This window comes from Hypanus sabinus, unplaced genomic scaffold (assembly GCF_030144855.1).
Source record: "Hypanus sabinus isolate sHypSab1 unplaced genomic scaffold, sHypSab1.hap1 scaffold_339, whole genome shotgun sequence".
Lineage (NCBI taxonomy): Eukaryota > Metazoa > Chordata > Chondrichthyes > Myliobatiformes > Dasyatidae > Hypanus > Hypanus sabinus.
This window is the reverse complement of record NW_026781243.1, coordinates 474,425-500,105: the sequence shown is the minus strand read 5'-3', so window position 1 is coordinate 500,105 and position 25,681 is coordinate 474,425. Positions and strand designations below refer to the sequence as shown.

Sequence of the window (25,681 nt, the reverse complement as noted above, 5' to 3'; positions counted from 1 at the left end):
CTTCACCCCACCCCCTCCGGTCTTCTCCTATCATTTCCCCCTCCCCCCACTACTTTCAAATCACTTACTATTTTTCCCTTCAGTTAGTCCTGACGAAGGGTCTCGGCCCGAAACGTCCACAGTGCTTCTCACTATAGATGCAGCCTTGCCTGCTGCGTTCCACCAGCATTTTGTATGTGTCTCTCTGTCAAACCTTCTTTTCATCTCCCACCTACCCACACACTTCTGATAGAAGGGAAACAACACTGCAGGTGGTGACCCACAACAGTTCTCACCAACCGACAATTTAATGGAACTATCACATCTTTACACCCCTCCCCACTTCTACCACCACCCCGCTATAAACTGCAGTGTGAGTAGTTCTCATAATTTTGCCCTCTCCCAGCAGCTACCTACCGAAATGCCGTCTAGGATGGACAGATAGTGTCGATCCCGCCAGTGATGGAATAAGCAAAGCGAATCCTCAGTTCCCTCGGTCAGGGATCGGTAAATCCCCGAGTCTGGACGGATCGGCTTCCTGCAGTTGCAAGCAGTAGCCCGGGGACAGTTCCGAGATGCGGGAAGCTCGCACCTCCTGAGCCTTTGCTGATGATTCGGAGCTGGGTTGAAAGTGCGGCGTTTCCGATAACACCTCCAACTGCCCCGGTTTCCCCCGGGACATGCACAGGAAGTCGATGCATTCAATTAGCTGAAGGGAATTATTAATTCTTTCAAAAGTGATTCGCTACAGTTCAATTGTTGAACAACCCAATAAGTTCTCAGTTTCATTTAAGTGGCTAACTGCCTTTGTGATGTTTATATATCAATATCCACAGCTCCTTACTTTGTACTGCGGCTCCAGGTTCTGTTACCACCCTGTCCCAGTGAGGCAGTATTACGGGTTCAGTAAGTAATGAACACACCCTGGTTAATGTTCAGTCAGCTCCTGGTGATAATCATTAACGAGACCCACAGCTTTACCAGCGGGTCTCTCCGCCTCCTGTTCCTTAGCACAGGGTACGTTCTGTCTCCAAACAAACATCACCATGCAGATGAAATGTGATCTCGGTGATTTTGAGAGTGGAATGTTTGTCGGTGCCAGAGGGAGCAGTTTGTATATCGCAGGAACTGCTGAACTCCTGGGATTGTCCCGTTCAACAGTCTCAGTTTTGCGGAGAATGACGCGGAAGAAGATCAGTGAGCGGCAGTTCTGAGAGGGAAAACGCCTTGTTAATGAGAGAGATCGAATGGGAAAAGCGAGATTGGTTCAATCTGCCGGGAAGGCGACAGTAACTCATATAACCACGCTGCAAATGCATTGTGCAGAGAGGCGTCATTGGACGTGTAACATGTCGAACTTTGAAATGGACGGGCTACAGATGTAGAAAACCACGGACATACAATCAGTGACCGCAGTATTAGGTACGGGACGTGCACAGTACAGTGCCCACTGATATGTGTTTTTGTCAGCCAGAAGTTAGCGATGGGAGATTTGATTACATTAGCATCCCGCATTAACTGTGACCAACGCAGATCTGACTGTGATCTCGGCTCATCAATCCTGCCTCTCACCTGTAACATCTCACTCACTTGTGTATCAAGGGCCACCACGCTGCAGGATTACAATATTAATTGTATGTTGAGGACTGTCATTCCCATGACACACTAGACCCAGAGAGAGAGAAAATATCTCAACTGTCTTCAACTAGCAGTGCCTGGTTTCAGATCCTCACACAAGAGGAACTATTCTGTCCACATCCCTGTCAAACTCCGCGGGATACTTTATGTCTCATCGAATTTCCCACTCATTTTACCAAATTTCTGCAGAAACAATCATGTACATTGTTATTTAAAAAAAAACTGTGATGTATGCAAACAGGTTTTAAGTCACATCACAAGTCAAGATGACAACAGATTCCTCATAGAAAAATCTCACGGGGGCAGACATCTGTCTGGTAATACTTCTTGTTGGTGCCAGACGGTGCAGTTTTATAGACAATAGACAATAGGCTCAGGACTAGGCCATTCGACCCTTCACTGTGATCATGGCTGATCATCCGCAATCAGTACCCCGTTCCTGCCCTCTCCCCATATTCCTTGACTCCGCAATTGTTAAGAGCTCTATCTAACGCTTTCTTGAAAGCATCAGAGATTTGGCCTCCACAGCCTTCTGAGGCAGAGCATTCCATAGATCCACAACTCTCTGGGTGAAAAAGTTTTTCCTCTACTCCGTTCTACATGGCCAACCCCTTTTTCTTAAACTGTGGCCTCTGGTTCTGGACTCCCCCAACATTGGGAACATGTTTCCTGCCTCTAGCGTGTCCAATCCCTTAATAATCTTATATGTTTCAATCAGATCCCCTCTCATCTTTCTAAATTCCAGTGTTCCAGTGAAAACACTGTCATTCAAGCGTGAAGAAAGTTTAACTCTTTGTGGTACAGGGAAGAGTGATAGAACCAATGACGCAATGTAAACTCCATTAGCTGGGGTCTCGAAGGTCGACTGTTCTTTTCTCCATAGATGCTGCCTGGCCAGAAGAGTTCCTCCAGCATTTTGTGTGTGTTACACAAATTTCCAGAATTTACTGAATTTCTCTTGTTTGAGAGAGATCGGTGACGGGTCACTGCCCCGTTGGATATTTCATATGTCACTACCGGGGTGAAAGATGCTTTCAGCTCGCACTCAGCAGAAACCACACTGGAGAGTAACCACACAAAGACGTTGTTTCTGCATTGTTTCTCTTAATCCGTTTGGACAATAATTCACTCGTTAACATGAATATGTCAGGACTCCCTTCTCCCACTAAATTCTCTCCCGATCCCGACCAAAGCCGAGCCTCACTGTAAACGCTGAATAATAGACAATAGACAATAGACAATAGGTGCAGAAGTAGACCATTCGGCCCCTCGAGTCTGTACCGCCATTCTGAGATCATGGCTGATCATTCTCTATCAATACCCAGCCCCTGCCTTGTCCCCATATCGCTTGATTCCCCTATCCATCAGATATCTATCTAGCTCCTCCTTGAAAGCATCCAGAGAATTGGCCTCCACCGTCTTCCGATGTAGTGCATTCCACACCTGCACACCTCTCTGGGCGAAGAAGCTCTTCCTCAACTCTGTTTTAAATAACTGACCTCTTATTCTCAATCCATGCCCTCTGGTACTGGACTCTCCCAACATCTGGAACATATTTCCTTCCTCAATCCTATCAAATCCTTTAATTATCTTAAACGTTTCAATCAGATCCCCTCTCAATCTCCTCAATTCCAGCGTGTACAAGCCCAATCTCTCCAATCTCTCTGCATAAGACAGCCCTGCCATCCCAGGAATCAACCTAGTGAATCTACGCTGCACTTCCTCAACTGCCAGAATGTCCTTCCGTAAACCTGGAGACCAAAACTGTACACAATATTCCAGGTGTGGTCTCACCAGGGCCCTGTACAAATGCAAAAGGACATCCTTGCTCTTGTATTCAATTCCCCTTGTAACAAAGGCCAACATTCCATTTGCCCTCTTCACTGCCTGTTGCAGTTGCTCATTCACCTTCATTGACTGGTGAACTAGGACTCCTAGGTCTCTTTGCATTTCTCCCTTACCTGACTCTACACCATTCAGACAATACTCTGCCCTCTTGTTCCTGCTTCCAAAGTGGATAACTTCACATTTATTCAAATTGAATGACATCTGCCAAGTATCTGCCCACTCACCCAGCCTATCCAAGTCTCCCTGTATTCTCCTAACGTCCTTTTCGCAGTTTAGTATCGTCAGCAAACTTGCTGATATAGTTTTCAATGCCCTCATCTAAATCATTGACATAAATCATAAAGAGCTGTGGTCCCAATACAGAGCCCTGTGGTACCCCACTAGTCACCTCCAAGCCAGTACGAGAAACACCCATTCACTGCTACCTTTTGCTTTCTATCTGCCAACCAGTTTTCTATCCATGTTGAAACCCTGCCCCCAATGCCATGAGCTCTGATTTTACTCACCAATCTCCTATGTGGCACCTTATCGAATGCCTTCTGAAAATCTAGGTATACAACATCCACTGGCTTACCCTCGTCTAACATCTTTGTTACACCTTCAAAAAACTCCAATTGTACAGTATCACAGACAACACTTACCTCTGATGTTGTAACCGGACGGCGTTCAGTGTGGTCCCGGGAAATCACAGTCTGACTTCCCGGGTGACCGACAATGTTCCTGCACCGATGTGCTCACTCTGTACGGAGAGTTGAGTCGGAGCTGCTGCTCCCGAGGACACTCGGCTGTGATGTGTCCGTCGCTCATTACAGATGGACAGGGCCGGGTGAGCCGGGGTGCAGCGGGACTGCCGCAGTCCGGGTCACACTAACTCTCACCGGCTCAGGACGGGTCTGACAGCGGGAGGAGGCGGGAGTGGGGTCAATGTAGCAACCCTAAAGAGTAAAACAAACAGGCTGCGTTAACCTTTCTGTCCGGATTTCCGTGTGGATCTCTCCTTTTTCTTTCATCGCAACCAGTGGGGCGGAGTTTCTCTGTTTAACTCAGCCATTCCCAGGCTGCGGATTTGATCCAGCCCGGATCCTGGGAGGGTCTCATCTCCGCCCCGTGTGTAAACAAGACTGCCCGGCGTAGGTACAGTTTCAGTTCAAGCGTCCATTACCTGTTCAGGTACAGGGAGCCGCCTTTATTCTGAAATTAAACCAAGCACGTTCGGCTATATATATTCAAACTCAAATGGAATAAAACTGTTAAAAACTAGTCAGGAAGGAAAAGTTAAACTCCAGATGTTTCGATCAAACAGAAACACAAAGGGGATGTTGGGCCCCTTAATGAGTATTAAGACGATAAGACCATAAGACATAGGAGTAGAATCTGACCCATCAAGTCTGCTCCGTCATTTACTCATGGCGATTGAGAGGGAGAGTTCAGATTGCTCACAATCAACACAAGAACAATCGATGCATTCCTCTGAAATAAGGAACTCTGAAAAGGGAACAGATGTTTACAGTACAGATGCCGCCCCCTTGCTTTGAAATAAGTGCCATTGTTCCAGAGCTGATCTTAATCTTTAACTAACCTGTGGAAAATGTAAATCATGCCAGCAGGAAGCAGTTGGAACACAAAAGGCACCAGAGCCAGAAATGGCTTAAAAAATATCTCCCTGATCCCTGATCCAATGCACAGACAACTGGTTGTCTGAAAATAAAGATCCGAAATAAATATCAGAAGCGGAATTATTCTCACCTTAATTCCGCAAGTATACTGTGTGTCGTTTCTTACAAATAGCCCCGCCCCCCGCCCCACAGGGATCTCTCGAAACCATGGCAACACACAGGGTACTGGAGGAACTCTGCAGGTCAGGCAGCATCTATGGATGGGTGTAAACAGTCGGCGTTTGGGTCGAGACCCTTCATCAGGACTGGACTGGAAAGGGGAAGAGGGCAGATGATTGACTGATTTGGAAGGTGCGGCTTGTTGTTCTGTGAGACTCGGTGCTCAGGGTCTGCGAGCAAGCGGCTGCCTGTCCGTCACATTCCTCAGAACTGGGAGCGGCCGTTCCACTGAATTCAAATCCAAACCGGTTCGACAAAACACTGTCATTCAAATGTGAAGAAAGTTTAACCCTTTCTGCTACAGGGAAGAGCGATAGAACCAATGACGCGATGTAAAGTACATTGGCTGGGGTCTCGAACGTCGACTCTACTCGTTTCCATGGACGCTGCCTGGCCTGCAGAGTTCCTCCAGCATTTTGTGTCTGTTTCTCGGATTTCCAGCATTTACTGAATTTCTCTTGTTTGAGAGAGATCGGTGACGGGTAACTGCCCGTGGGATATTTCCTATGTTGCTATCAGAGTGAGAGATGCTTTCTGCTTGCACTCAGTCGGGGCTGGTGTTGCTGTTCAGTGAGACTCACAACGCGATTTTCTGTGTGCAAGCTGCTGCCTGTCCGCAGGGCGGATTCTCTGCTGAAACCAAACAGACCAGTTCGACACTCCACTTCAACTGCACCAAGCTGGCTTGATATTGCATTTAATTACTTCTGTTACAGAAAATACAACAATAAACACCCGATAGTAGGGAAAAGAAAGTTCCCCAGTGTCTGAAATCTGAATGACAACCTGTTACAATTGCTACCAGAGTTTGTGAGATTTCAGAAGTTAATTTTACCCTAAACTCCCATCATTTGTAGTTTTAATATCATATTTTGCGCTTTAATTAAATAAATTGCTCTGTGGCATTCTCCACTGCGACGTCCCGGCCAGTAAAACAGTAAACTCTCACGGTCGCTCTGTTATTCTGAGTGGTGACTTTTTATTGTGTGTGTGCGTGTGCGTGTGCGTGTGCGTGCGCGTGCGTGAGAGAGAGAGAGAGAGAGAGAGAGAGAGAGAGAGAGAGAGAGAGAGAGAGAGAGAGAGAGAGAGAGAGAGAGAGAGAGAGAGAGAGAGGGGGAGAGAGAGAGGGGGAGAGAGAGAGGGGGAGAGAGAGAGGGGGAGAGAGAGAGAGGGGGAGAGAGAGAGAGGGGGAGAGAGAGAGAGAAAAATCGGAGTAGGGACCCGGCCCTGCCCTGTGGGACATTCTGGATATCATTATCCTTGAGCAAGGTTCATCCGCATCGACTCAGTACAAACCGCCCTAGAAAATGTGTATGACTGTAGGTGACGACGTCGTTTCTTTTAATGTATTTGGTCAACAACTAGTTCAGTGAACGTGTCAGAACTCCCTTCTCCCCTTGTTTTCCCTCACACTCCGAACAACAGCCGAGCCCCGCTGTAAGCGCTCACTGATCTGCAGAATCGGAGACAACATTTACCTCTGATGTTGGTACCGGCCGGGGTTTATCGCGGTCCTGGATAGCCGATCATGCACCGAGAACTCAGGCGGTGCTGCTGCTCCCGGGGCGATTCGGTTAGAATGCGTTAGTCGCTCGTTACAGATGGGCAGGTCCGGATGATCCGGGGTAAATGAAGCCGTCCGCAGTTCTGATCCCACACCTCCTCACCAGCCTAGTACAGGTCGGTCAGCGGGAGGAGAGGGGACTAGGACAAATGCAGCAAAAACAGACAGAATTACAGAGCCTGTCTGAACCCTCCCTCACGGTCGCAAGAAGTTTCTGTCTGGATTTCCGTGTCGATTGCACTTTTCCAACTCGCTGGCGGAGCTTCTCCGGTTTATTCAGCCAATCCCAGGCTGTGATTTGATCCAGCCAGGTTCAGGCTCCACCCTCCTTGTCAACGCGGCTGTCCGCTGCAGGCCGAATTTCAGCTCAAACACTCCACACCCAGCACAGCTATTTCGAGATAAAATTATTTAAGGCGTTTCAGAGCGGAGAGGATTAATGAAAGAGGGGTGGCGTTACCAGTCAGAGAAAATGTCACGGCAGTGCTCCGTCAGGACAAGTTGTAGAACCCGACTAATGAGGCATTCTGTGTGGAAATGAGGGATAAGTAAGTTATGGCCACGGTAATGGGGCGATATTAAAGACAACCCGACAGTCCCAGGGATTTAGAGGAACACATTTGGAAGATCGTATATTGCTGCAAGAAACTTAAGGTTGTTAAACTTGGTGATTTTAACTTTCCACATAATGACTGGGAATCTCATACTGTAAATGGACCAGGTGAGATAGAGTTTGTGAAATGTGTCGAAGAACTTTTCCTTCACCAGTACGCAGAAGATAAAGGTAAGCGTGTAATACTGAATCTGTTATGAAGGAATGAGGCAGGGCAGCGGACAGAAATTTGTGCATAGTAACACTTTGCATCCGGTGACCACGATGCCAATAATATGCACCTAAATATACAGAAGGCTCGGTCTGACCCGTGGGTTGGAATTCTGAATTGGAGAAAGCACAAATTTGGTGGTATCAGAGTGGATCTGGCAAGTGTGGATTGAGACAGGCCGCTGCTTTGTGGCGAATGTGTACTTGGAAGGTGTGATGACTTCAAAAACGAAATCCGTGCAACTAAAAGAAGGCATGAAGTTCCTCTGATAGACAAGAGAGTTATTGAGAATTCCACAAACATGATAAGAGCAAAAGGATTGCAAGGGATAAAACTGTATCACTGGAAGATCAGACTGATCAGAATAGATGACTGAACCTACTTCTTCAGGCAGGATCTCTCCCACTCCGGGGAGCCGGCAGCAAGCCGATGGACAAGCGGTCTCCTCCTGCTTCTCAAACATACATCAGACACCGGCTGCAGAAGACGGTTCACAAACGCCCCCAACTTCCCTCAGAGGGAAATGGAGATGAATAAAAAAGGGGGACATTTAGTTTGAAGTTTGTTCCACTTTGACAGTGAGTTCAGAACCGGAGCGGGAGACCCGTCTCCCAGGTGGTACCACCCTCTCGGCTGGTCCGCCTCTGCAGTTGGGTGTAACCAGTGATTGACATCTCTTCGCATCAATGAAAATAACGTAGATTGTAAATACTCTGTTGATAGTGACGGTGGGGGTGGAATGACGTGATTGTTACCTCAGCCGTTAACACGTATCAAAGCCAGCCAGGCAGCGCGGTTGAGTGAACTCGGCCTTTTCTCCTTGGAGAGATGGAGGATGAGAGGTGACCTGATAGAGCTAGATAAGATGATGAGAGGCATTGATCGTGTGGACAGTCAGAGGCTTTTTTTTCCCCAGGCCTGAAATGGCTACAACGAGACGGCATTGTTTTAAGGTGCTTGGAAGTCAGTACAGAGAAGATGTCAGGGGTAAGTTTTTTTACACAGAGAGTGGTGAGTGCGTGGAATAGATTTCCGGCGACAGTGGTGGAGGCGGAAACAATAGGATTACTTAAGAGATTCCTGGATAGGTACATGGAGCTCAGAAAAATAGAGGGCCAGGGGCAACTCTGTCATGGACAGGAGCTTGCCTGTCGGTCCAACACCGTGTTGTCCAACTCACCGAGTTGGTCATAAATTGAATTCCCTGACGTAGCTGGGGCACATACTTAAAGCACAGAGTCGGAGGTAAATCGTTCATCAATTTAATGCTTGTTTTCAGCTCACCATATAAATAAAATTATATCTCTCTTCGAATGCAGTCATTATACCAGCTTACATTATTTAAATTGTCAGAGCTTTTCCAGTCAACATACGAATACCGTACGCAGAACTGGACCACACATCCCTCAAAACTGAAACTGCAGGTGATGAAATCACGGCTGATCTGATCTGAAATTTCATTCCGTATTCGCTCATGTCCATCCCTGTAACCCACTGTTTATCAGGAATCTCGGCCTTCAACAGAATCAAAGGCTTTGCTTCCACTGGCCATTGAGGAGAAGAGTTCAGAACACCCTCAGTCAACACAGGAACAATACATGTATCCATCTGAAATTAGAAATTCTGAAAACGGAACGGTGTTTGCTGCACCGATCCCGCATCCTTGCTTTGAAACAGGTGCCGTTGTTCCAGAGATGTTCTTAAACTTTACTTAACCTGTGGAAAATGTCAATCGTGCAAACAAGTAACATTGAAAAACATGGAACCGAGAAAACCTGCAGCACAATACAGGGCGTTCGGCCCACAAAGTTTTGCCGAACGTTTACCCTACCTTAGAAATTACTAGGGTTACCCATAACCCTCGATTTTTCTAAGCTCCATGTACCTATCCAAAAGTCTCTTATATGAGCCTATCATATCCACCTCCACCCCCGTTGCCGGCAGCCCATCACACCACTCACCACTCTCTGCGTAAAAAAACAACTTACCCCTGACATCTCTTCTTACTGAATCCTAAGCACCTTAAACATGTGCCCTCCTGTGGCAGCCATTTCAGCCCTGAGAGAAAGCCTCTGACTATCCGCATCAAATATGCCACTGATTTTACCAAACTATTACGGATGCAATCGAGTACATTGTTATTAAAAAAAAAGAACTGCAATGTATATACCAGCCTGTAAACTTAGGTCATGTCAAATTCTTCTCAATAAATGAAAAAAAGTCAAGATGACAGACGTTTCCTCACAGGACAACTCACACAGTGCAGATTTCACTGTGTTAAACATTCTTTTGATCTCACAGCTATCCTCACACTTCTGACAGAAAGGAATCAACAGGTCTCACCAAGCAACTAAATAATGGAGCCATCACATCTTTACACCCCTCCCCCGCTATAAACTGCAGTGTGAGGAGTTCTCATAATTTCGCCCTCTCCCAGCAGCTACCTACCGAAATGCCGTCTAGGATGGACAGATAGTGTCGATCCCGCCAGTGATGGAATAAACAAAGCGAATCCTCAGTTCCCTCGGTCGGGGATCGGTAAATCTCCGAGTGTGGACGGTTCGGCTTCCTGCTGTTGCAAGCAGTAGCCCGGGGACAGTTCCGAGACGCGGGAAGCTCGCACCTCCCGAGCCTTTGCTGATGATTCGGAGCTGGGTTGAAAGTGCGACGTTTCCGATAACACCTCCAACTACACCGGTTTCCCGCGGGACACGCACAGGAAGTTGATGCATTCAATTAGCTGAAGGGAATTATTAATTCTTTCAAAAGCGATTCGCTACAGTTCAATTGTTGAACATGCGAATACGTTCTCAGTCTCATTTAAGTGTCTGACTGCCTTTGTGTATTTTATATTTCAGCAAAAATAGCTTCTTACCGTGTACAGCGGCTCCAGGTTCTGTTACCACCCTGTTCCAGTGAGGATGTGTTACGGGTTCAGTAAGTAATGAACACACCCTGATTAATGTTCAGTCAGCTCCTGGTGATAATCATTAAATAAACCTACACTGTTACCAGCGGGTCTCTCCGCCTCCTCTTCCTTAGCACAGGGAAACATTCTCTCCAAACGAACAGCACCATGGAGATGAAATGTGATCTCAGTGATTTTGAGAGTGGAATGTTTGTCGGTGCCAGAGGGAGCAGTTTTATAGACAATGGACAATAGACAATAGGTGCAGGAGTAGGCCGTTCGGCCCTTCGAGCCAGCACCGCCATTCAATGTGATCGTGGCTGACCACCTGCAATCAGTAACCCGTTCCTGCCTTCTCCCCATATCCCTTGACTCTGCTGTCTTTAAAAGCTCTATCTCACTCTTTCTTGAAAGCACCCAGAGAATTGGCCTCCACTGCCTTCTGAGGCAGAGCATTCCGTAGATCCATAACTCTCTGGGTGAAAAAGTTTTTCCTCAACTCTGTTCAAAATGACCTACCCTTTATTGTTAGCTGTGGCCTCTTGTTCTGGACTCCCCCAACATCAGGACCATGTTTCCTGCCTCTAGTGTTTTCAATCCCTTAAAAATCTTATACGTTTCAATCAGATCCCCTCTCATCCTCCTAAATTCCAGAGTTCCAGTGAAAACACTGTCATTCAAGTGTGAAGAAAGTTTAACTCTTTGTGGTGCAGGGAAGAGCGAAAGAACCGATGACGCAATGTAAACTCCATTAGCTGGGGTCTCGAAGGTCGACTGTTCTTTTCTCCATAGATGCTGCCTGGCCTGTGGAGTTCCTTCAGCATTTTCTGTGTGTTGCTCGGATTTCCAGCATCTGCTGATTTCTCTTGTTTCAGAGAGATCGGTGACGGGTCACTGTCCCGTGGGATATTTCACATCTCACTACCAGGGTGAAAGATGCTTTCTGCTCACACTCAGTAGAAGTCACCCCGGGAGAGTATTTCTGGTTGACGGCAAAGACATCGTTTCTCTTAATCCATTTGGACAGTAATTGACTCGTTAACATCAACATGTCAGGACTCCCTTCTCCCACTAAATTCACTCCCGATCTCGACCAAAGCCGAGCCTCGCTGTAAACGCTGAATAGTTGTGCAGAATCATAGACAACACTTACCTCTGATGTTTAACCGGCCGACGTTCAGTGTGATCCCAGCAAATCACAGTCTGACTTCCCCGGTGACCAACAATGGTCCTGCACCGGTGTGCTCACTCTATACGGAGAGTTGAGTCTGAGCTGCTGCTCCCGAGGACACTCGGCTGTGATGTGTCCGTCGCTCATTACAGATGGACAGGGCCGGGTGAGCCGGGGTAGAGCGGGACTGCCGCAGTCTGGGTCACACTAACTCTCACCGGCTCAGGACGGGTCTGACAGCGGGAGGGGGTGGGAGTGGTCACTCATTACAGATGGACAGGGCCGGGTGAGCCGGGGTAGAGCGGGACTGCCGCAGTCTGGGTCACACTAACTCTCACCGGCTCAGGACGGGTCTGACAGCGGGAGGAGGCTGGAGTGGGGTCGATGTAGCAACCCTAAAGAGGAAAACAAACAGGCTGCGTTAACCTTTCTGTCTGGGTTTCCGTGTGGATCTCTCCTTTTTCTTTCATCGCAACCAGTGGGGCCGAGTTTCTCTGTTTGACGCAGCGAGTCCCAGGCTGCAGATTTGATCCAGCCCAGGTTCAGGGAGGATCTGAGCTCCGCCCTCTGTGTAAGAAAGACTGCCCGGCGTGGATAAGAGTTTCAGTTCAAACCTCCCTCGCCTGTTCAGGTGCAGGGAGCTGCATTTCTGCTGAAATTAAAGCAAACACGTTCAACTATATATTTCCACTAACTGGAAAAAAAAACTGGGAGAGATGTTTGCATTTCCATCCGGACAATTATTGTCACAAGTACCCTCCTCGCCCACGGTTTCATTCCACACCCCGCCGGAAATACTTGTTGAATTTATTTCTCTTAAAAGTCGTTTATTCCAAATGGCCAGAGGTTTTACCGAGGGAGGGAGTGACGCACTCACTGAAAATCGTCACATACGTTAAAATGATTGACAGGGAGGGAATGACGCACTGATTGAAATGAGCATGGGGGGGGGGGGAGTTGTTTGCCGATTAAAATGGGAGCCTCTCTCCCTTCTATCCCCTGACCTAACCCTCACTATCCTCATCCCTCTACCCCATCTCCCCTACCTATACCTCTCATGATTTTGTGAATCGCCATCAAATCTGCCCCAAATCTTCCGCGTTCCAAGGAACAAAGTCGTAACTTATCCAATCTTCCCTTATAACTCAGGTCCTCCAATCGCAGCAACATCCTTGTAAATTTTCCTTGTACTCTGTCAACCTTATTTACATCTTTCCTGTGGGTTGGTGATGTAAACTGCAAACATACTCCAAATTAGGCCTCATAACTGTCTTATACCATGCAGTCTCCTGTACTGAATACTTTAATTTATGAAGGCCAATGTGCCAAAGATTTCTTTACTACCTTATCTAGTTGTGCTGCCACTATCAATGAATTGTGGATCCGTATTCCCAGATGCCTTTGTCCTACGGCACCCCTCAGTGCCGAACCCTTCATTGTGAAAGACCCATCCTGGTTGATCCTACTGAAGCGTAACAGCTCACAAGCCTGCATTAAACTCCATCTGCCATTGTCAGACATTTTTACTCCTGGTGCAGATCTCGCTGTCAGCTCTGTTAGTCTTCCTCGCTGTCAAATACACCCCGAACCTTGGTGCCATCTGCAAATTTGCTGATCCGGATAATCTAATTATCATCAAGATCATTGATAAAGTTGACAAACAACAACGGATATCAGCACCGATCCCTGCGGAATTCCACCAGTCACGGGTCTCCAGTCAGAGAGGCAACCTTCTGCTACCACTATCTGCCTTCCTCCTCTATGCTAATGTCTACTCCCATTTACTAACCCAACTTGAATGCCAAGAGAATGAAATTTATAGGTCAACACCCTATGCGGGACCTTGCCAAATGCCTTGCTAAAGTCCATGTAGACAATATCCAGAGCCTTGCCTTCATCAACTTTCCTGGTAACATCCCTTGTAACCTCTTCGAAAAACTCAATTGATTGTCCAGAACACACAAAGTCATATAGGATGTCCCTAATCAGTCCTGTTTATTTAAATACTCCTATATCCAGTCCTTCCAATGTCTTCACACGACTGATGTCAAGTGCACCGGCCGATAATTTCCTGGTTTAATTTTGGAGCCTTTTTTAAACAGTGGATCAAAATTAGCTATCCTCCAATCCCTTGGTAGCTCTCCTGTCTTTGAGCATGACTTAAACATAATGGTTACATCCTTGCAATTTCTGCATCCGCCTACATCGGGGTCCAACGATTGAACTTCGCAGTCACTGGGGATTTATACACTCGAAGTTGCCCAATTTGCCCAAAACACTTACTCATCTGTAATTTGTATAACATCCGTGGCCTCACTTCTCCTTTGCCTCACCTATATAGATTCAATTTCCGATTCAACACAGGAGCAAAGATCCACTTCAGAACTCCTCTATCTGTTTTGGCTCCATGCGTACATTGCCATTCTGATAATCCAGATGATCAATTGTGTCTCCTGAAATCCTTTTGCTTTTAAAACATCTGTATGATCCCTCACCTTGTCTGTTAGGACAACCTTATGCCACCCGATAGCCTTCCTGGTTTCTTTCCTCAATCTTAGCTTGCATTTCCTCAACTCCATAAGTACCTCAAATTTTTCCTACCTGCCTACACCTGTTATGCATCAATTTTTTTTCTATACCAGGGCCTCAATACCACGGAGCAGAGCCATCGTTCTCCATACTTCCTTTGAATCTGATGGCATTGTGATCACCAGATGCAAACAGTTTCCCTACACAGACATCTGTTACATCTGTCCTGTCTCAGTCCCTAATGGGAGATCAAGTAGGACACTTGAGTCTTTGGGACTTCAATGTACTGATTAATGAAACCTCTGTGAGACATTTGTCAACTACATGAGTACATCTGCAGTATGAGAGTTCCAGTCTGTATGTGGAAGGTTAAAATCAAATTATAACAAATTATGTTTCTTGCAATATTCTCTGACGTCTACTAATTTGTTCCTCTAAATCCCACAGACTCTTGGGTGGTCTATAAGGCAGACCCATTAACATGTTTAAACAAATTTTATTTCTCCGATCTACCCATAAAACCTCACTAGATGAGTTCTCCCATCTGCTCTTACTGCACACTGCCGTGACAGTTTCCCTGAGTGAAACCACCCCTACCCCTTTAATCCCTCACGCTCTGTCCTGTCCAAAACAACAGATCCCCAGAATACTGAGCTGCCAGTTCGCTGCAAGCCAGTCTCAATAATGGTGAAAATATCATAATGCCATCTGTTGATCCATGACCTAAGCTCATCTGCCTTTCCTTCAATACAATACATCGTGGGAATTTTCTATGTATTTCTATCGATTTACAGAGAGTGAGGAAGTGGTGGGTGCTGTCGTCACACAGATTTACAAGGGATTTCAGACACCCCAGAGAAACAGGAGTTGTATTCTGTGAATGCTTCAGAGATGGGGTCATTTTTGCTGCAGTTGGAAGTTTCCACATCCCTTAGAAGGCTAACAATTATACCAGTGCCCAAGCTCTTCTCACAGTTGTACCGTAAAAACTGTTTTAACTGGCTGCACGTCGCTTGATATGGCAGGATGGGGGAAGTGGTGAAGCTACAGCACAGGATCGAAATACTCTCAGCAATGTTGTCAATTCAGTCAGCTCCATCATGGGCAGTAGCCTCCATAGCATCCAGGACATCGTCTTGGAGCAATGCCTCAAAACGGCGGCATCAGTCATTAGGGATCTGATTCACCAAGGAAATGCCCTCTTCTCGTTGGTATCACCAGGAAGGTGGTACAGGAGATTGAGGACGCACACTCAATAAGTCTGGAACTGCTTCCTTCCCTCTGCCATCTGATTTCTGAATTGACATGGAACCCACGAACCTACTTCACTGAATTCATTGTTGCAATACTTATTTAACTTTCAGTAACAGATACTTATTGTAATACAGTTTTTTCTCTACTATTATATATTGCATTGTACTGCTGCCTCAAAGCCAACAACGTTCACGATGTATGCCTGTGATATGACACATCCTCCTGATGACTCTACGGGGATTAATCCTGATTGGGCCTATCAGGCTGAAGATCCACTTCCCGTGTACTTCTCTGTTTCCCAATAACAAACTGTGCAGACAGACGGACAAAGATCACATCCTCATCCCTGGGACTCAATCACAGCCGTCGTGGGGCAGTAATGCCGCTGCTCCACTTGTCAGTGATGGGAAACCATCTTTCTCATTTCACTTTCCAGAGAGCCAGACTCTGAGCATTGCCGGTTTGGGGCTACCCAAGGATACCCGAGGCTTTTTGAAACAGACTCGCTCCACTGCCCTGAGAGGACACTTGCAGTGTGGACGGTCCTGCAGCAGCCCCGGGGTCATCAGCTCCTGGACTCAGACGCTGGGCCTTGGGCAACAGCATAGCTCCGCAAAGTCTCTCCCATAACTTTCATGGTTAGTTTCTCCCCAGAGCAGTGAAAGTATGCTGTGCAAGAATGTTGTTGGTCAGTTATCAAACTGGAACAATGTGACACTTACTGCTCTGGGAGAGAGAACAGTTAATTCACTGAATTAAAAATATATAGTTCAGTACAATGTAGCAAGACATTTAGCAGAGTCCCACCTGGGAGATTAATCAAGAAGGTTTGGCATTCAGAATGAGGTGGTAAATTGATTTGGACATTGGTTTTGTGGCAGAAGCCAGTAAGTGGTGGAAGATGGTTTGACTCTCTGACTGGAGACCAGTGACTCGTGGGGTGCAGTGGGGGTCGGTGCTGGGTTCATTGTTGCTTATCATCTCGCTCAACGTTCTGGATGATTTAATTACTGCAATAGTTGTTTTTTGTTCAACAGTAGGTTACTTGCCGTGGTCCGTACTTGTTAACTTAGTTTACAGTAACTCTGTAGTCGGAGCTTTTCTTGTGCACAGACCAGGCAGAAATTGGCCACTCAGCCCATCGAGCCTGCTGCCCCACACAGTGAAATCATGGTGGTCGCTTTGCAATGCTGCCTGACGCTTTCTGTAACTGGTCACCACCCCACCCACAATGTTTGTTACGTATCGAGACCTTGAACAGAATCAACGTCTTTTCTTTTAAAAGACGTTGAGGAAATCAGCTCGAAACACCAACAATAAACACAGTCATGAGAAAAACGACATGCATTCATCTGAAGTCACAAGTTTTGGAAACAGAAGCCGTGTTGACTAAACATCTTTTTGCACACTTGCTTTGGAATTGTAACCCCTGATGCAGGAATTGTTTTTAACCTGGACATGAATTGTGGAGAATATCAACCATGCAGACAGGATAATGCAAGAACACAACTACCACGACCGCCAGAAGAGACAAAATAGAGCGAATAACTTCCTCCAATACACACAAAATGCCGGAAGAGCTCAGCAGGGCAGGCAGCATCTGGGAAAGGAGTCTTGCCGAAGGGTTTCGGCCCAAAACGTCATCTGTTCACTCTCTTCCTAGATGCTGTCTGGCCTGCTGAGTTACTCCAACATTTTGTGTGTGTTGCTCTAGCATCTGCAAATGTTCTCTTGTTTGCAAGCAACTTCTTGGTCACTGATCCAAAACACGGGTAACGTGTCAACTGGAAGTAAAGATCAGAAATAAAGAACAGAAGCTGCATTCACCTTAATTCACTAAGAATGTTCAGTCTCCCTGTGGGTATATTTTCAAGTTGTTTCCTTCTAACTTTACACCAGACCATCAGAGGAGGGTCATTTAGTAACTATGGGGGAGGGGCCGGTGTTGCTGCTCTGTGAGACTCACAGTGCAATTTTCTGTGTGCAAGCTGCTGCCTGTCTGCAGGGCAAATTCTGACACGCAGGCATTCCTCGGAGCAGGGAGCGGCTTTTCTGTTTAAAACAAATAAACTACTTCAACATTTCGCGCTCACGCTCAACTGTGAACAAAGTTAATTTAACACTGAATTTAAATATTTCTGTAACAGGAAAAAAACATTAAAACACCGACGATATAGAAAAGAAAGTTCACCAGTGTCTGCAATCTGAATGTCTACTTATTACAATTGCTATTAGACGTTGAGAGTTTCCAGTAGTTTATTTTACTTCAAACACCCAATATCTGTGGTTTATATATATATATATATATTTGCGATTTAATTAAATGAATCGATCTGTGGCATAGTCCACGACGATGTTCCGAATGCCAATATCTTACAGTAGTTCTGTATTCTCAATAGTTTTTCCTGTGTATGTGAGTGAGTGTGTGTCAGGGAGGGCGAAGAGGGAGAGAGACTCTTTCGCTGCCCTGTGGGGACATTTCGCATATCACTGCAGAGAGGTTTTTCTGCAGAGTCTCAGTAGAAACCAACTAGAGAATGTTTGTAGTTGAAGGTAATTGTTTCTTTTAATCCATTTGGTCAATAATTAATTTGTTAATTTAAAGACTTCAGAGTTCCCTTCTCCCACTGACTTCCCTCCTGAGCCCGACAAAAGCCAAACCCGATTGTAAATGCTCCCTGGTTCTGAAGAATCGGAGACATCACTTACTGTGATGTTGAAACCGGACGGAGTTCAGTGAGGTGCCGGGTGAACGGTGTGCTCACCATACATAGAGATGTCAGTCTGAGCCGCTACACCCGAGGTTATTCGGTTATATAGTGTCTGTCACTCATTTCAAAACACTCGCTTTCCTTCCCGCACTTTCCTCCCACTTGCCCCCTCCCCGCTCCGCTCTTCTCCCACCCCCCCGTCCACTTTTCCTCCCACCTTCCTTCCCCAAGCTCTCTCCTTCCCCCTCCTGCGCTCTGCTCATCCCATGCTCAACTACCATTCCTCTTTCCCTACACCCTTCCCCGCTCTCTCGTGCCTTCATCCCTCTCCATCTCTCCTTCTTTTTCCTGCCCAGCTGCCGCCTGTCAATCCCTGTCTAACAATGTAGACTGTCATCTAAACGGGAGAATGTTCAAACATCAGAGTGCAGAGGGAATCAGGTGTACTCGGGTCTGACTCCTGGAAGGTTAATCTATAGGTTGAGTCTGTGATAAAGAAGGCAAGTGCAATGTTGTCATTTATTGCAAGGGGAATAGAATATAAAAGCAAGGAGAAAATTCTGAGTCTTTATGAGACATTAATCAGGACATATTTCAAGTGTCATTAACAGTTTTGGGCCCAATATCTCAGGAAGCATGTGTTGTCGTTGTTGAATGACCGCAGGAGGCTCATGAGGATGATTCCAGCAATGAAGGGGTTCACATACAAGGAGCAGGATGCAGCTTTGGGTCTGTACTCACTGGAATTTAGAAAAATGCTGGGGAATCTCATTGACACCTACTGACTGTTAAAAGGACTGGCTGGGGTGAATGTGGAGAGGATGCTCCTGTGGTGAAGGTATCCAAATCTAGGGGTTGCAGCCTTAAAATTGAGGGGCGACCGTTTAGAAAAGATTGAAGAAGGATTTGTTTTAGGCAGAGAGTAGTGAATCTGTCACAGACTGTAGTGGAGGACAATCCGTGGGTGTTTAAGGCAAAAGTTGATTGTCGCTTGATCATTCAGAACATCAAAGGATATGGTGAGAATGGTATAGGGTTGAGTGGGATCGGGGATCAGCCATGATGGAATGGTGGAGCTGAATCGACAGGCTGAATTCTGCTCCTGTGTCTCATGGTCCGGTGACTGTCACAAACTGATTTTTTTAAGGAATCATGAAAAGAATGTTTTAGAAACAAATATAGACAATGTGAGTCTGAAGGAAGAAATTATAAAATTCCAGAAACTCACAGCAAGCAGAGCATCAACTGTAATTGGTAGCGAGGTTTCTGAATCATCGGTAGTGTTCTTTATATCAGCTTTCACATTCATTGACCCTCCCTGCAGCAGAAATAGTTAAGCAGACTAATAATGTGAATGTTTCAAACCCAAATGAGAATGAAACTTCAAAGCAGTTGGATATGGTTTTAGCAGAATGGCCTAAAGTGCTGCTTTAAGAAGAGCTGCCTACAGTTCTGTGGAATGTGCAGGGCCAAACAGCTGCTTACACCAGACCCTGAGCTTTGAATCTCCCAGAAAAACAACCCGCACCTTTTCCCAGTACTCTTTCAACCTTATTTATTTCTCTTATAGATAGATGACCAAAACTGCAGTCAATACTCCAAATTCAAACTCAGCAATGTCTTATTCCTTTTACTCCACCGCACTCTTTAGTGCGCTATCGTTTACTGTGTAAGACCTACATAGTGCAACACTTTGCACTTGCTTACATTAAATTCCATCTGCAATTTTCAGCTCAGTATTTGCAGCTGCGCCAGATCCCACTGTAACCTGCCTCTCTGCCGACTACACCCCTGATATTGCTGTCATATGCAAATGTGCTTATCAAGTTAAACACATTATCATAGATAACAAACAGCAACGGCCCAACTACCATTTCTGTGGCTCTCAGCCGGTCATAAACCCCCAATCAGGGAGACAATCATCTACTATCATTGTCAGCCTTCACCCAAAGCTCCACTGTCTATGCCAATTTACTTCCTTACGTTGAACGTGGAGCAAATAAATTTTCTGCACCAAACTCCCTTTCTGTCCCTTTCTCTCTAATCATATTCCCTCCCGCTGTCTCCCCATTGTGTCCCATCATCTACCCCCCTTCTACCTACTCCTCTGCCTCACTTTCATCTTAGTTGCTCCCTGTCCACCTCATAGACCTGTTATGAGTGATGAATAGACCTGATGGACAATGGGGTAAAGTTAACCATTCCCCTCCTGAGAAACACAAACTATTACTATTGCTATGCTGACCATGAGAAAGAGAGATGGAAAAACAAGCAGGAACATCAGCGACAGATCAGAGAGAGGGGGAAATTGCTGATTAACCATATTGTGACTCCTTTTTGAATTATTTACTGTTTCACTGCAAGGACAATATTTGCTCATAAACATTCCTCAGTGGATTGAAGGAGTGGCCTGATTTGATGGACACAGTCATTCAGGAGTGATGGATAGCTGAGTCCCCATGAGTAGGAATAAAAGATAGGTCTGGAGAGACACCCTCCAGACACGCCAGTGGACTCTGACTGAGTGTTGGAACCCACAAGAAAGGTGGGGGCTTCGGAGACCGAACCAGGAGGTCGGTCAGTAAGGCTATCAGTGTAAAAGCAGGGCCGGTGGGGACTTGTGTGTGTGTCCACTCATGCCAGAGTGACGAGTCCACCACAGAAGAATGGAGAGGTCATAACTGAATGACCACACCGATATGACGGATTAAGAAAGCAAAGAAAGGTTTGCCTGACTGTAGCTGTTACATCTCGCTCGCTCTCTCTCTCTCTCTCCAACCATTACAATACAGCAACTATAACTACATCAGCACTCATGAACTGAACTGAACTTTATCCTTTTCTATGACAATTTATTTACCCCTAGACATCAATAGAGCTTGTTTATTATTGATTATTATTATTATTCCTACACTTTTAGGTTTATTACTGCTAACTGGTTTTATATGTATATTTGCATTATTGATATGGTTTTGCTTATTTTTATTAATAAACACCTTCAGTATAGTACCACCAGATTCCAATGAATTCTTCTTTCTCTGCGAGTTAGACACCCAGTTACGGGGTACATAACAGACCCTCGCCCTGACTTTTTCCCCTCTCCCTGCTCAACCTCTCTCTCTCTGCCCCTCACCTTTACCCGTACATCAACAATATTTTAAGGGTTATTGGCAATTTTGGTAAAGACGCATTTTTCATACACTGTGTCGTGTCTTTGTATTAAGGAATGTCACAGTTGGGAATGGCATGCATCTTTTTTTTAGTATCATAAAAAAAGTTTTAAAACAATTGCAGATAATGAGAGTTTGAAGTAAAAATAATTAAATTCTGCAAACTCACAGCAAACAGGACAGCAACTGTAACTGGTAATGTAGCTCGTTCAAGCCCGTTGGCAGTGTCGTTTATGACATGTTACAGGTTCCTTGCAAACTATTAACAGTTTAGCACATTTGCATATGCAGAAATAGTTAAACAGAACACTGAAGTGACTTTGTTTATGTGATAGAGAGTGAAATGTCAAACCAGTTTGAATTGGTTTCAGCAGAAAGGCTGCTCCCTGTTCTGAGGAATATGCAGGCAGCTGTTTAAACACAAACCCTGAGCTCCGAGTCTCACACAAAAGCAACCTGCACCTTCCAAATCAATCAATGATATTGCCTCTTCGCTCTTCCTTTCCAGTTCCCCTGAAGGGTCTCGGCCCAAAACGTTCCCATTGTATTCAGTTCCATACATACTGCCCGGACCTGCTGAGTTACTCCAGCATTTTGTCTTTCCCTGGTTACGAAATATCCATGACAGGGAGCAGTTTAAAACCATGTCAAAACACATCCAGGCCTTTGAGTATTCTTGGGGAATTAAGGTGTGAATTATTCAAGTCTGATATTAATTTTGGATCTTTACTCAATCAAACTTCTGTCTGTGATCAAGGAGTCATGGTTAGAGAGTCATATCGAAACAGAACACAGTACAGGTGCATTGTCTGAGCCATTTAAACCACCTGTTCCCACCCACCTGCACAGTAGCCATATTCCCCCATCCATATTTTCAAAGGTGAAATCGTGCTCGCATGTACCACTCCTGTTGGCAGCTCGTTCCACATTCTCTCGACCCTCTGATTGAAGACTTATCCACTCATGTCCCACTAAAACTTCTCATCTGTCACCCATGATGCATGATCTCTGGTTGTCGTTCCACCTGACTTCAGTGGAAAAGGCCTGCTTGCATTTACCAATCTTTACCCATCTTCATGTTGCACTGCTCTATCAAATCTCCTCTCAATTTTTAGCATTTCAAGGATTGAAGTCCAAAACTATTCAACCTTTCCTTATCACCCAGGTCCTCTGGAAACATCCTTGAAGTTTTTCCCAGTACACTTTCAAACTTACACCTCTCCTGTAGGTAGGTGACCAAAACTACACACAATACTCTAAATTTGGACTCACCGATGTCATATACAACTTCAAAATAACATCCCATCTCCTGCAGTCAAAAATTTAATTGATGAAGGTCACAATGCCAAAAGCATTTATTAACCACCCTATCTACCTGTGGTGCTGCTTTCAATGAATTATGGACCTCTATTCCCAGATCCTTTTGTTCTACTGTTTACTGTGCAAGACCTACCATAGCACAACACTTTGCACTTGCCTGCATTAAATTCCATCTGCTATTTTCAGCTCAGTATTTCCAGCTGTTCCAGATCCCTGTAACCTATGATAGATAATTTCCCTCACTGTCAACTACACCCCTAATCTTGGTGTCACATGTAAATGTGCTTATCAAGTTAAAAACATTACCATCCCAATCATTGATATAAATGACAAACAGCAACGGACCCAACGATTAATGGAGACAATCATCAACCATCATAGTCCACCTTCTCCCAAAATGCCATTGTCTACTCCAATTTACTTCCTTACATTGAACGTGATGCAAATGAATTTCCCTGACCAACCTCCCACGCAGGATTGCTAAATGCTTGCAAAAGACCATGTAAACAACATTCGCTTCATTGCCTTTATCTACTTTCCTGGTAATATTCCCAATAACCTCATCAAAAAAAAAATTGTGTGTGTTGCCAGGAGTAAACAAAGTCATGCTGACTGTTCCAAGTCAGTCTTGTCTTTTCAAACACTTATATATGCAGTGCTTCGAATACTGATGTCAGAAGCACTGGTCTATAGTTTGCTGGGGGGTTTTTTAAGCCTTTCTTCAACAGCAGGTCTGTATAACCCATGGAGAGCGGGATTTTACATCATATCCCAGGTACAATCTCAACAAAACGCGAGTAATTGTTAATGTCATTTCACTCTTACACCCAATAACTCTTACAATAAATACAATGTACCTTTCACCTCCCTTTCTACCCACTGCACTTAAACTCTCCATTTTAACACACTCAGGATTGCAGTTTCTCCTGCAGAAGTGGGTGATCTCACATTTCCCACACTGGACTCCAGTGACCTGTTGTTCCCACTCATCCCTTTTGCCTCCATTACCCCAAAACCTCTCAACAAGAGACCCAGAACATAGAACAGTACAGCACAGTGCTCAGTCTAATCAATTAAGGAATATATATCGTTTCAACAACGAACGAGGAGATAAACCACCATACATGGGGGGGGGGGGGCGGCTGTGAGTATTCGCAGGGTGATTACTACGTCAGAGCGGAGGGTCTCCCCAGGGAGCAAATTCCAGCGACCGACCCAGCAGACTCGGTGAGGAACAACATACACGCCCCTCATATCTCCATTAACCTATCCCCTTTCACCTCAAATGAATGGCCTCTTATCTTAGACATTTCAACCCCCAGGAAAAATATATCGTCTGTCCACTCTATCTATTCCTCTCGTAATCTGATAAACGTCCATCCAGTCTCACCTCAGCCTGCGCCGCTCTGGAGAAAACAACACAAGTTTGTCCAACCTCTCGTTATAGCTCATGCCCTGTAATCCAGGCAGTGTCCTGGTAAACCTCTTCTGCGCCCTCTCCAAAGCCCCGACATCCTTCCGAGAATGGGGGCGACCAGAACTGAAGAAACACTCCAGATTTGGTCTAACTAGTTTTATAAAGCTACAGCACAACTTCCCGACTTTTGAACTCAATGCTTCAACTAATAAAGACAACCATGTCATTTGCCTTCTTAACCACCCGATCAATCTGTGCAGTCTCTCTCAGGGAGCGATGAACTTGGAGTCTAAGATCCCTCTGATCATCGACACTGTTCAGTGTTTTGCATTTAACAGTGTATTGTCTCATACATTCGACCTACCGAGCGGCCAAGATGATCATCACTAATCAAATCTCACTGAGATTTCTCAGGTCCTGTTGAATTTATTGCCAAGTGCACAAGTGCGGGAAGGTACAGGTACAGAGAAACACTGACTTGTGGCAGCATCACAGGCAAATACATTCAGATAACACACGGAACACAAATTGTACAATTCTCTGTCAGTAACAATATAGAAACATGTTTACGTTATCCTGCTAATAGGACCAGAACAACAGGGGCTGAGCGGCGGCTCATCTCAGACGGTTCGGTGAGAAGGTCTCACAACCCGGACCGACCCCGGCAGATTCTGAGAAGGAAGCGAGGCGAGGCCGCCAGTTCGGGAAAGTTTATCCCCTCCCCCTTCAGGTTTCACCGATCACCTTGTGTTTCTCTCTCCCTCCCCACCCCCACCTTTTATTCTCCAGTTCTCTTGTTTGAATTCGGGACCTCCCCGCTCCGGACCTGTTTCAGTACTCACCGAAAGGAAACTGTTGTCGTCGCCCCGCAGAGAATAATCCGTCCCTGGCTCCCTGCCCCAGGGGGCGAGGGTGGGAACCCCCTCCCGATCCCAATCCCACGGCCGACCCGCTTCAACAAAGAACGAAAAACACTATCCTTCCCGGACTGAGCATGCGCGATGTCGCCGGCGCGTCACCAGGTAAGTGGGCGGGGCCTCTGAACCTGCCTGTCCAGGTAGACCCATTGTCTCAGATTGCTCCTGCCCCACCGAACTCATTTCTGCATACCTTGACGCTGTCTTATCCCCCCCCCCCTGTACAATCCCTTCCCACCTATGTTCGTGACACTTCTCACGCTTTGAATTTTTTCAATGAAAACATTTTCGCTCCCACCGATTTATTTTCACCATGGACGTTCAGCCCTCATATACCTCCATCCCCCACCTGGACGGTCTCAAAGTCCTCCGCTTCTTTTTGGATTCCATACCTAACCAATTCCCCTCTACCACCACTCTCCTCTGCCCAGCGGAATTAGTTCTTACTCTCAATCATTTATCCTTTGGCTCCTCGCACTTCTTCCGAACCAAGGGTGTAGCCATGGGCACCCGCACGGGTCCCAGTTATGCCTGCCTTTTTGTTGGTTATGTGGAACAGTCCATGTTCCAAGCCTATACGAGTATCCATCTCCCTC

The 25,681-nt window shown here is 45.9% G+C and overlaps 1 long non-coding RNA gene across 2 annotated transcripts; it reads right to left on the bottom strand.

The window, feature by feature from the left end:
* Positions 1 to 700: 700 nt before the first annotated feature.
* Positions 701 to 25,153, bottom strand: LOC132388515 (uncharacterized). Of its 2 annotated transcripts, XR_009510252.1 has the most exons (4): positions 25,011 to 25,153; positions 11,750 to 12,162; positions 4,107 to 4,400; positions 701 to 1,189 (listed from the first exon to the last, which is right to left on the bottom strand). It is a non-coding gene; the product is annotated as an uncharacterized LOC132388515 (long non-coding RNA). The 2 variants fall into 2 exon arrangements; XR_009510251.1 differs by lacking the exon at positions 11,750 to 12,162 and having other exon boundaries at positions 904 to 1,189.
* Positions 25,154 to 25,681: the final 528 nt, after the last annotated feature.